Raw genomic sequence first — 10988 nt, 5'->3', positions numbered from 1 at the left:
AAGTTGATGTTATATATGTTCCAACCTATGACTCTAAAACCAATGTGTATGCCTAATATGGCCATGTCTATGATGCCTTTACCTATGCAGGTACTTCTAATGTATTTTCTCCTGGTGTAGGATTTGGCTCTCAAACTAGCTTTGATGCCTTTCTTCCTGCTACCTACGCCCCTTCCTTCGCTTCGTATTATTATTGTACTTTCACCTCATTCAAGGGGGCACTGAATGCATTGAGGTTCCTATCAATACTAGAGTTTTTGGATGAATTGCATGCAATGGTTTTTCGTCTCTTACGGCTCCGGACAGGGCGACGGTTAATGCCAAATAGGATGAGTAATCCTCCTTCCCCCTATTTATTTTTAGTTGGTTCACTTCGCTCATTCTAGTGAGATATTGATAATGTTGGTCCACCAATTGAAAAAAAAAAAAAAAAAGGAAATTGTAGCTTATCCAGATGTACCATTAGTAGCACCTATACCAGTAGTTCATTATAAGATAAGCACGAAAGCAAGCGGGACCAACACCTAAGCTAGTAGCATCAACAAAGCGAGCATCTAAACTAGAAGCATAAGTAACGAAGCTAGTTGTTCCAGATCCATAGCCTGTATCTTACCTTGCAAATCTAAGTATTCACATTGCTACTAATATTGTCTCTCGATCATGAATGTCTGGATCATGAGTAGAATCTAGAGCTATATCTGGTTATTAATATTCAATATTCCTAATAGAAAATTAATAGTGATAATTGAGAAAATATTGCACATTCAACACAACAAAATTTTATACAAATCAGATAACCCGAAATAGGCCAAAAGGACACCAAAATGGCCAATTTTATTATATATTTGAAGGAGTACAATATGGATTGGAAGGAGTGCACATGGGCTTGCTTAGAGCAAGCTACAAGCACTAGGTGGATGACTATCAACTGCCCAAATGATGCAGAAAGACTCCCCAACAAATGTATGTGCTGACCCTTGAAGAAGTGCACTGTTGGTTGAATGGAACCACTGTTTGACCTCTCAAATCTCCCCATAAAATTCTTCCAAATTATTTATGAGATCCTTGCCAAAATCCAAAAAAACCTAGAAAGGGTTTACTCTAGTTTTGACACTCCAAAATGACCCCTATTTTCTCCCACACCTCTGCACTACCTGGAATGATAACCTGAGGAAATATGGCTTGGGAAACTCACCCAAATGCTAGAAACTCTTCTAAATTTTTCTTCTATCAACCCCAATCATCCCTTGTTCCAAATTCCTCCATCCAAGCTACACCCCCAAACAATCCCACCCAAGAACTGTGCAGTCCTGTGGTTGTACTATGCAGGCCCAGTAAGGAAATTCATTCTATTGAGTGTGGCTCTCTCTTCTCCTATAATTTCCATTATTTCCTCTTGAAATTTGGACAATGAAAGCTCAACAATGAATGTGGCCTCAAATCTTGACTCCTAATCTCAAAAGGAACTACGTACTCCATGGCTTTGCATCCCCACTAGCCAAGGAAATGTGTGGAGCTAGAGCTTCTCTCTCTCTCATCCTCCACAAGACAAGAAAGACTTCCTAGGGTGGCCCTCGAAGTCCACCAAAGAAATATTGAGCTTCCTCCTTGGGAAAACTCTTGTGCTACATAACACTATGTGACTCCGCAAAACAACTAGAGAAACCATGTAAATTTCAAGTGATCGAAAAGCCCCAAAAGATTTTTCCTTCCTCTTATTTATAATTGTTGCTCTCTCCCTTCATGTGGGCCCCTTCACCAAGCAATTTGAGCTCCCTCCTTAGCCATTCGAATTTCTCCATCAACAGGGTGTGTATTTCATGGGAAAGTGGCCCCCAAATTCCACTAAGGAAATAATCTTGACCTCCTTGTCCTAAGTACTTTCCCTAAAACTACCTTAGGCCCCAAAATTGACAAAAATGGAAAAATTGTGATTTTCCTTAGAAAAATATTTAGGAAGGGACATTGCATTAGATGTTAGCTTTGATGCTTATGGCTTAGATTATACCTTTGATGCTACAGGGCTAATTGGTTCAAAATAATCCAATTAAATTTAACTATTAGATACAATGTGTATCTTGTATTTGTGATTCCTTGATATGTATACATAAATTAATCTAGAGGAGCCAACTTGTAGGGTTGGACAAGAGTGGTGGCAATGTAGAATATTTTTGGTTGAGGTGGAACTGATTAGTTGTTGTTAGTATCTTAATGTTGGAGGAAGTTCATTGTTCGGGAGTGTGAAGCTGCCCATAATGAATTAGCTTGTTGTATGGATCTCCACACTCCCACAAATTGAAATACTTTTATGACTTATTAAAATGTTTGCATTGATTTTTGTTTTGAACATATCTTATGGAATTCGAGGTAAAATTAGTGCATATGATAAGAAAACAAACAACACAGTTTACTCAATGTGTATGGTCCCTAAGAAAATTATTTTATTGCACTAAAAATGGATAATGATAAAAGAGGTACTAATATATGAAAAATTACATTTTCTCTGAAGGATATATTTTTGTGTAAATCAAATAGTATTATGTGTTTTCATGTCTTATATGTCAACTATCATGTGGCTTCCACTCACTACAGGAAAAGGACATCATGTAACAAGTATTGAGTAATTTCATAGGAGCTACAGGACTCTTATAAAACACAATAAAGCAACACAACTTAGTATTCATAGGATTCTCATCTTGTAACCCTAACCATGATCAAGAATTTTGAACAAGGTTATAGCATAAAAACAAAAAACTCTTTAGAAATAAAAGTTGGATTAGAGTAGTTGAGAAAAAATTCTTATAATTTATTTTAATATAAATCATGTTTTTCAAGATAATGTGAAGCATAATGCATGATTCATGATTAGTCACACTTTTTACATTCAATGCATTATGCATACGATTATAAGATCACTCACGACCAATAGCTTCAAAGCCGTGAGCATCAACCCGGAGTGTGGACACGAGGACTATTCAGAGTGCAGAGTGTGGAGGCAAGCTGAAGTGTGGAGACAAGAACTATATAGAGTGTGGAAAATAACATATAATAATTTAAAATGAGTGATAAAATCATTGTGTTCAAGGTTAGTTATAATCATCTCAGGTTACCCATATCCTAATCGATGTTATTTTTCTTTAGTCATTTCACATTAATGTTAAGGTTCCAATTTGTTTTTTTGAGCATGAGGTGATTCAAGGCTTCAAAAGGCTCAACATATGACCGTCCAACATGTATGCAATGCAATGACATAGAATTTAGGACCTTCTCCCTAAGAGGTCCTTTAGCAAGGTACTACTAGGAATGGGAAACAACTAAGAGTTGAGGACAAAGATTTATAGAAGTCTTGTAGTAGTCACAACCCCCAATAAAAATCAAGAGTGAAGGTAGATTCACCTCGCCCAATGTTGAGTAATCGGAGCACGAAAAGAGTGGATTGTTGAATGGATGATATTTATTATCCCTTGTAGGTAGAGCCATCATGTGATTCTAAACATTTTTCTCCAATTTCTCTGGCGATTCAATCTCTAACTAAGTGTGTTGCTCTCCATTGAAGGAAGGTTGCACAATCACTGCCCCTCAGATTTTTAGAGGACTCTAGACTTTTCCCTTCATAATAACATAATGCACGATGTTTCCAATACTATTTTCACCCACAATAAAGACTCAATAATTCAGCGTGGGACTACAACCACGGATCCCCAACTCTTTAATTGTCATCATCTCTCTTTGTTGCTTCAGAAACAAGCCACAATAAGGAGGTAAGGAAATTTTCATAAGTTAGGAGATGGTGGTTAGGAGAAAGCCTATAATTTACAGAAATAAAAATTTCTCTTGTAGTAGTTTCCACTCTAATGTAGAGCATGTGGTAACAATGCTAGGCCAGAGATCCCATAATCAAAGCATCGTCATGGAAAGAGAGGCACAGTCATTTTCATTCTCTCATCGTGAGAAGTTTGAGGTGGTGGAAGATACATCTGTAGCCACAATTCGTGATTTTGGTCCAACAGTATTTCCTTGGATGCCACTCCACAGCCCTTAGAGTAGTTTAAGCATAACGTTGAGATCATGATTGTTACCACATGGCATCCATTCACTACAGTAAAAGGACATCGTGTTATTTTATATATTTGTAATGCGTGATGATAGGATTGGATCCACTCATCACGTTTTCATTGGGCATAACTAATGGATCCCTCCCACCACAAACACAATGATTCATTGTGCGAAGTGTGGGTGAAGTTAATTATGCTATGAAAAAATCATCTATTGTAGCAACTAGAAATTATTCTTCTTGTAGTTTTTAACCCTGTACAGAAATTACCTGTATATAAATTCTAAAAACAAAAAATAAACAATGGAAAAAGCATAAAACATAAAACATATATACACAGATATTTACCCTGGATCCAAAAACCGGGACTACCAGATCGATTTTTCATTATGTTCGTTTCAATGTTACAATACATATATATATATATGTTGAAGCATCCATAAACCCCAATCCATTAACCCTAGATTAGAACATAACCATAGTTCCCTTGACTTGATATACAAAATACCATGGACAAAAAACCATCATGCCCAAACCATGTGTGAAATCCATGTACAAAACAATAGGTAGGTCTACCCACATAATATAGGGTCCAAAAAAAAAATCCCGAGGTGTTGCCCCAGATCTTGTTCAAGGGGGCTGCCGCGTGGGGTAGTCATGGAAAGAATAGAACACAACCCAACATTCTCCCACTTTTTGTTTTCTTTCCACAAGAGAGCTTAATCATCGATCCATCCCTACAATGCCCATTGCTTCTCTACACCAAGAGAACTTCTCAGTGCTCACAGACTTTGTCAATGAATCTATAATATTCTTCAGAGTGTCCACCTTCACTAGCAACACCCTTTTGTCCTCAACCATATCCCTCAAAAAGTGATACTGAACATCAACGTGCTTTGTTTTTGAATGATAAGAAGGGTTATTTGCCAAGAAAATTGCACTTTGGCTGTCACAGTCTATCCTTATAGCTTGTTGTACTAACCCCATACTTGAACACAATCTCTGCAACCAAACTACTTCCTTTCTTACATGAGTGGTTGCCATGTATTCTGCCTCTATAGTTTAAAGTGCCACTACAGATTTCCTCTTACTCATCCAACTGATTACACCTCCAAATAGGTTAAACACATACCTACTTGTAGATCTTCTCTAATCTAGATCTCCAGCCTAGTCTGCATTAACAAATCCATGGATGTCCAAAACTCTTTCCAATCCTGGTCTTCCTTGATATCAAAAACCATAATCACTAGTACCACGCAAATACTTGAAAACCTGCTTCATTGTTGTCCAATACTCCTTCCCTGGTTTTGACATAAACCTACTCAATACTCCCACTACATGTGTAATTTATGGTCTAGTACAAACCATTGGATAAATCAGGCTACTGACTGCACTTGCATATGGAACATGGGACATGTCCTCTTCCTCTTCTTGTGCCTTGGGACATTGTTCAATAGATAACTTTACACCTATAGGAATAGGAACCTTCATCGTTTTACTATCCTGCATATTAAACCTCTGCAGTATTGTCTTGACATACTTCCTCTGTTTAACTAGATCTTCCTCTATTTCTGATATCATTTAGTTTCCATGCCCAAAATATAGTTTGCAGCACCAATATCTTTCATGTCGAATTTGGAGGACAACTGGGTCTTCAAATCCTGGATAATTTCTTTGTCATTTCCAACCAGCAACATATCATCCACATACAAGACCAGATAAATAACATGGTCACAAATTAATTTAAAATACACACACTGATATGTTTTTCTTCTACTGAAGCCAAGTCCTCGTATAAATGTATCAAATTTCTGATACCACATCCTTGGTGATTGTTTTAACCCATACAGAGACTTTTTTAACTTGCATGTCAGTTCTTTCTTACCCTTCACCACAAAGCCTTTAGGCTGCTTCATGTAAATCTCTTCTTCCAGATCCCTATGAAGAAATGTTATCTTCACGTCTATCTTCTCTACCTCAAAATCAAAAGAAGAAGCAACAAATAAAAGTAACCTAATAGAAGCTACCTTGGAAACAGGAGAAAAAATATCACCAAAATAAATTCCCAGCACCTAGGAATAACCTTTTACTACCAATCGAGGTTTGTATTTCTCCACCTTTCCTTTTGCATTCATCTTCTTCTTGAAAACCCATTTGCTTCAAATGGGTCTCCTTCTAGCCAACAACTCCACCAAATCCCAAGCATCATTTTTATGCAAAGATGTCATTTCATTAACCATGGCCTCTTTCCATAGTTTTCCATCCTCTGAATCTACTGCTTCCCTCAAATTTATGGGATCATAATTAGTAATAGATAAAGAAAAATTTGAACATAAAGCAGATGGACTATACCTTTTTGGATGCCTTCTTTCTCAAACTGATCTTTTCACAACTGGAGTTTGTGGCTCTTCATCTTCTAATTCTTGTTTTGTTGTAGATTCTGATTCTTCCTTCTTTAGCTTAAACTCTATCTTATTGGGTTCCTTTGGCAGGACTTCATGTTTAATAACATCTTTCACCTCTCTAGACACCACACCTCGATTGTACACAACCTTCCTTGTTTCTGGGTTCAAAAGCTTATAACCTTTTAAACCATCCTTATACCCGATAAAGATGCACTTTTCAGATTTACTATCCAACTTCTTTCTTTTATCCTTTGGAAGATGTACATATGCATCACATCCAAATACCCTCAAATTTGAAAGATAAGGTTTCTTACCAGTCCATAGCTCTTGTGGAGTCTTATCCTCCAATGCTGATGAAGTTGATCTATTGACCAGGTAACATGCAGTCTCCACCGCCTCTGCCCAGAATTCATTTCCTAACCTGACACCACTGAGAATTCTTCTTGCCCTTTCCATCAACGTCTTCTCCATTCTTTCTACAACTCTATTTTTCTCAGGTGTGTATGGAGTAGTCTTTTATCTTGCTATACCACACTTCTTACAGAACTCTTCAAATTCCTTCTTGCAAAACTCTCCATCGTTATCTGTCCTCAACACCTTTATCTTCTTCTCTGTTTGGTTTTCCACCAGAGCCTTAAATTATTTAAACCTGTCAAAGACTTCAGGATTCTTCTTGAGGAAATATGTCCATGTATTCCTTGAGAAGTCATCTATAAATGATACATATTACACAAAATTCCCCAGTGATGGAATCGACACAGGTCCAAACACATCACTGTGTACAAGCTCTAATATTTGTTTATCCCTCTTACCACCAGAGGGGAAACTCACCCGATTTTGCTTCACATATACACAATTTTCACATAAATCAAAATCCAGAAAGTCTCTAGACATACCTTCTACGATAACATTACCATGAAGTATTCGAAGGCCCTTCTCTCCAATATGTCCAAGCCTTTGATGCCATAGCATGGTATTTTTTCTCCAGAGACCACTAGATTTTATGCTTCACTTTTAGGAACCACAGAACTGTTGTACCCATCAATAACAGTGCTACCTTGAATCTTGTACAGAGTTCCAATCAGAGCTCCCCGCATCAATACCAGTGCTCCCCAAACCATGTTGTAGGTATCTTTCTCGAACACTGTTTTTCGACCTGGATCATCCAAGTTGTACATAAATCATATTTTTGGCCAATGGAGGAATATGCAGAACACCCAAAAGTGTTCTAATCCTTCCACCTTGCAACTTCAACTTGAATTTTCCGCGACCAACAATATGGTTTTTGCCTCTGCAAAAAAGCATCATCAGATCCCTTTCCTTTCTCAGGAGCTTTAGACTTACAGTCCCTTTTAAAGTGCTCTTCCTTTCCACATTTCCAGCACACCTTTACAGGTTTTCCTAGAGATTTATATCTCCCTCTAAATTTAGATCTCCCACTTGAGGACTTATTTATGTTTCTATTCTGGGACCGTCCTCATACAAACAAGGCATCACCATTATGAACCTCCATATTTTTCCGTCTCATCTCCTCCGACAGCAAGGATGAAACTATTCCATCAAACTGCATGGCAGTTGCATTGCTGCCTATTGCAACAACAAAACTATCTCATGACTTTGGTAGAGAACACAACAAACTAATGCACTTATCTTCATCTGAAATTTTAATATCAACAGATAATAATTGGATTACCATAGTATTAAATGCATTCAGATGCTCTTTCCTCGAGTCTCCATCTTTTATCCTTGAATTATACATATTTTTTTGTAGGAACAGTTTATTCACCAGAGACTTAGATTGGTACAAAGTCCCTAACTTGTCCCACAAAGCCTTCATTAAAGCTTCCCCTGATACATTTAGCAATACTGAATCTGAGACACACAATCGTATTGTGCTCTTTTCCTTCCGATCCAACTTCACCAGTCTTCAGTTGACATTCTTGTTGGTTTAGTACCCGAATCAACCGCGATCCACTAATATTTATCCACCAGCAAATCCTCCATCTTGAGTTTCCACAACTCAAAAATTTGACCATTAAATTTCGTGATCTCTATCTTTCCACTACTCTCCATCTTCTTTCACCACAAGACTCGATCCCATAGATCTCCCACTAAATGGGGTCTATCACAGGCTAGAGCAAAAAACCCCTCAGCAGCAAATCCATCCCCTTGAAGTTGAAACAACTCTGATACCAAATGTAGGTATTAACCCTGTACTGAAATTACCTGCATACAAATTCTAAAAACAGAAAATGAAAAATGGGGAGAGCATAAAACATAAAACAGATACACATAGAGGTTTTCCCCTAGATCCCAAAACTGGGACTACCAGATTGATTTTTCATTATGTTCCTTTCAATGTTACAATACATATATATACATGCTGAAGCATCCATAAACCCCAATCCATTAACCCTGGATTAGAACATAACCGTAGTTCCCTTGACTGGCTCTACAAAATACCAAGGACAAAAAACCATCATGCCTAAAATCATGTGCGAAATCCATGCACAAAACCATAGGTAGCTCTTCCCACCTAATATAGGGTCCAAAAAACATTTCCTAGGGTGATGCCCCAAACCCTATGTAGGGGGGCTATCACCCCCTTGCATACCCCCCGACAAGGGGACAACACACCACACAATGTACAGGGGGGAATTCACCCCCCCTGTGACCACCCCATCTGTGGCGTAGTCATGGAAAGAATATAACACAACCCAACACTTTTAACTCTATATCTAATTAGGAGTTTATTTTCTACAGAAAAGAATGAATAAAATCATAACTGCAATTTTTGCCATAAAAAAATTGCGGAGAAATAAAATATAAGAAAATAAGAAATTCTATCACACACACACAAAATTTTAACGCCGTTATTTTTGGAAAATTATCCTCGGAAATACCAAATGTGAGAAAAATGGTGCCGCAAATGAGGGTTTTGTTATTATTATTTAGCAACAAGTCTAAGCACAAAAATTTGGATTCCAAACTAGTAATCCAATCTAAGAGAATCACTGGCAAAATTATTGTGAGGTTTTTTCCTCACCCCATAGCTAATTTCAACTCTTGAAACTGGCCCCTTAGCAATTCCTACCTCCTTCTGCGTCAACCTTTGTGCAGTGCTTGTGCAGGCTTTGTTGTTACTGCCTTCAGGAGCTTCTGAAATCTATAACGTTGCTTCTCTCTGGCTCTAGAACTGATTCATTGGTTCTCCCTAATAGAAATCTTAGCTACCAGCTATTGAATCGATAGCACCTTCAGCTAGAACAAACTGCTGTGTCGCTTTTCTCTGCGTAGTTCCTCTGGAGAAATTCGCACTCCCTTAATTTGACTCTTCCGGTAATGGAATCCTCCACCAAAATACTACTTCCCTCCTTTGCCATTTGTTATTGAAACTTTGGCTCAAATTCTCCTGATAAATCACTCTGCTACTATAAATCAATCTGCCTAGATCACTCAGTGTTTGCACTAGTATGTTCTCCATCTACCCATCAACTTCTTCTTATAATTCTTTGTTCGAGCACTAATGGCCATGGGAGCTCTCTTCGTTCATGTGGGCCCCTTCACCAAGCAATTCGAGCTCCCTCCTTAGCCCTTCGAAATTCTCCATTAAGGGGGTGTGTATTTCATGGGAAAGTGGCCCCCACATTCCACTAAGGAAATAATTTTGACCCCCTTGTCCTAAGTACCTTTCCCAAAACTACCTTAGGCCCAAAAATTGGCAAAAATGGAAAAATTGTGGTTTTTCTTAGAAAATTATTTAAGGGACATTACATTAGATGTTAGCTTTGATGCTTATGGCTTAGCTTAGACCTTTGATGCTATAGGGCTGATTGGTTCAAAATAATCCAACTCAATTCAACTATTAGATACAATGTGTATCTTGTATTGTGATTCCTTGATATGTATAGATAAATTAATCTAGAGGAGCCAAATTGTAGGGTTGAACAAGAGTGGTGGCAATGTAGAATATTTTTGGTTGAGGTGGAACTAATTAGTTATTGTTAGTGTCTTAATGTTGGAGGAAGCTCATTGTGTGGGAGTGAGAAGCTCCCCATAATGAACTTAGCTCATTGTATGGATCTCCACACTCTCGCAAATTGAAATACTTTTATGACATATTAAAACATTTGCATTGATTATTGTTTTGAATAGCTCTTATGAAATTTGAGGTAAAATTAGTGCATATGATAAGAAAACAAACTACACAGTTTACTCAATGTGTATGGTCCATAAGAAAAATATTTTATTGCACTGAAAATGGATAGTGATAAAAGAGATACTAATATATGAAAATTTGCATTTGCTTTGAAGGATATTTTTGTGTAAATCAAATAGTATTATGTGTTTTCATGTCTTAAATGTCAACTATCATGTGGCATCCACTCACTACAAGAAAAGGACATCATGTAACAAGTATTGAGTAATTTCATAGTAGTTACGGGACTCTTATAAAACATGGTAAAGCAACACAACTTAGTATTCCTAGAATTTTCAGCTTGTAACCCTAATCAAGATCAAGAATGTTG

The sequence above is a fragment of the Pinus tabuliformis genome, chromosome 3_1, assembly GCF_031772625.1.
Source record: "Pinus tabuliformis cultivar Carrire ecotype Pingquan chromosome 3_1, CPIR1, whole genome shotgun sequence".
NCBI classification, from domain to species: Eukaryota; Viridiplantae; Streptophyta; class Pinopsida; order Pinales; family Pinaceae; genus Pinus; species Pinus tabuliformis.
This window is presented reverse-complemented; position numbering follows the sequence as displayed.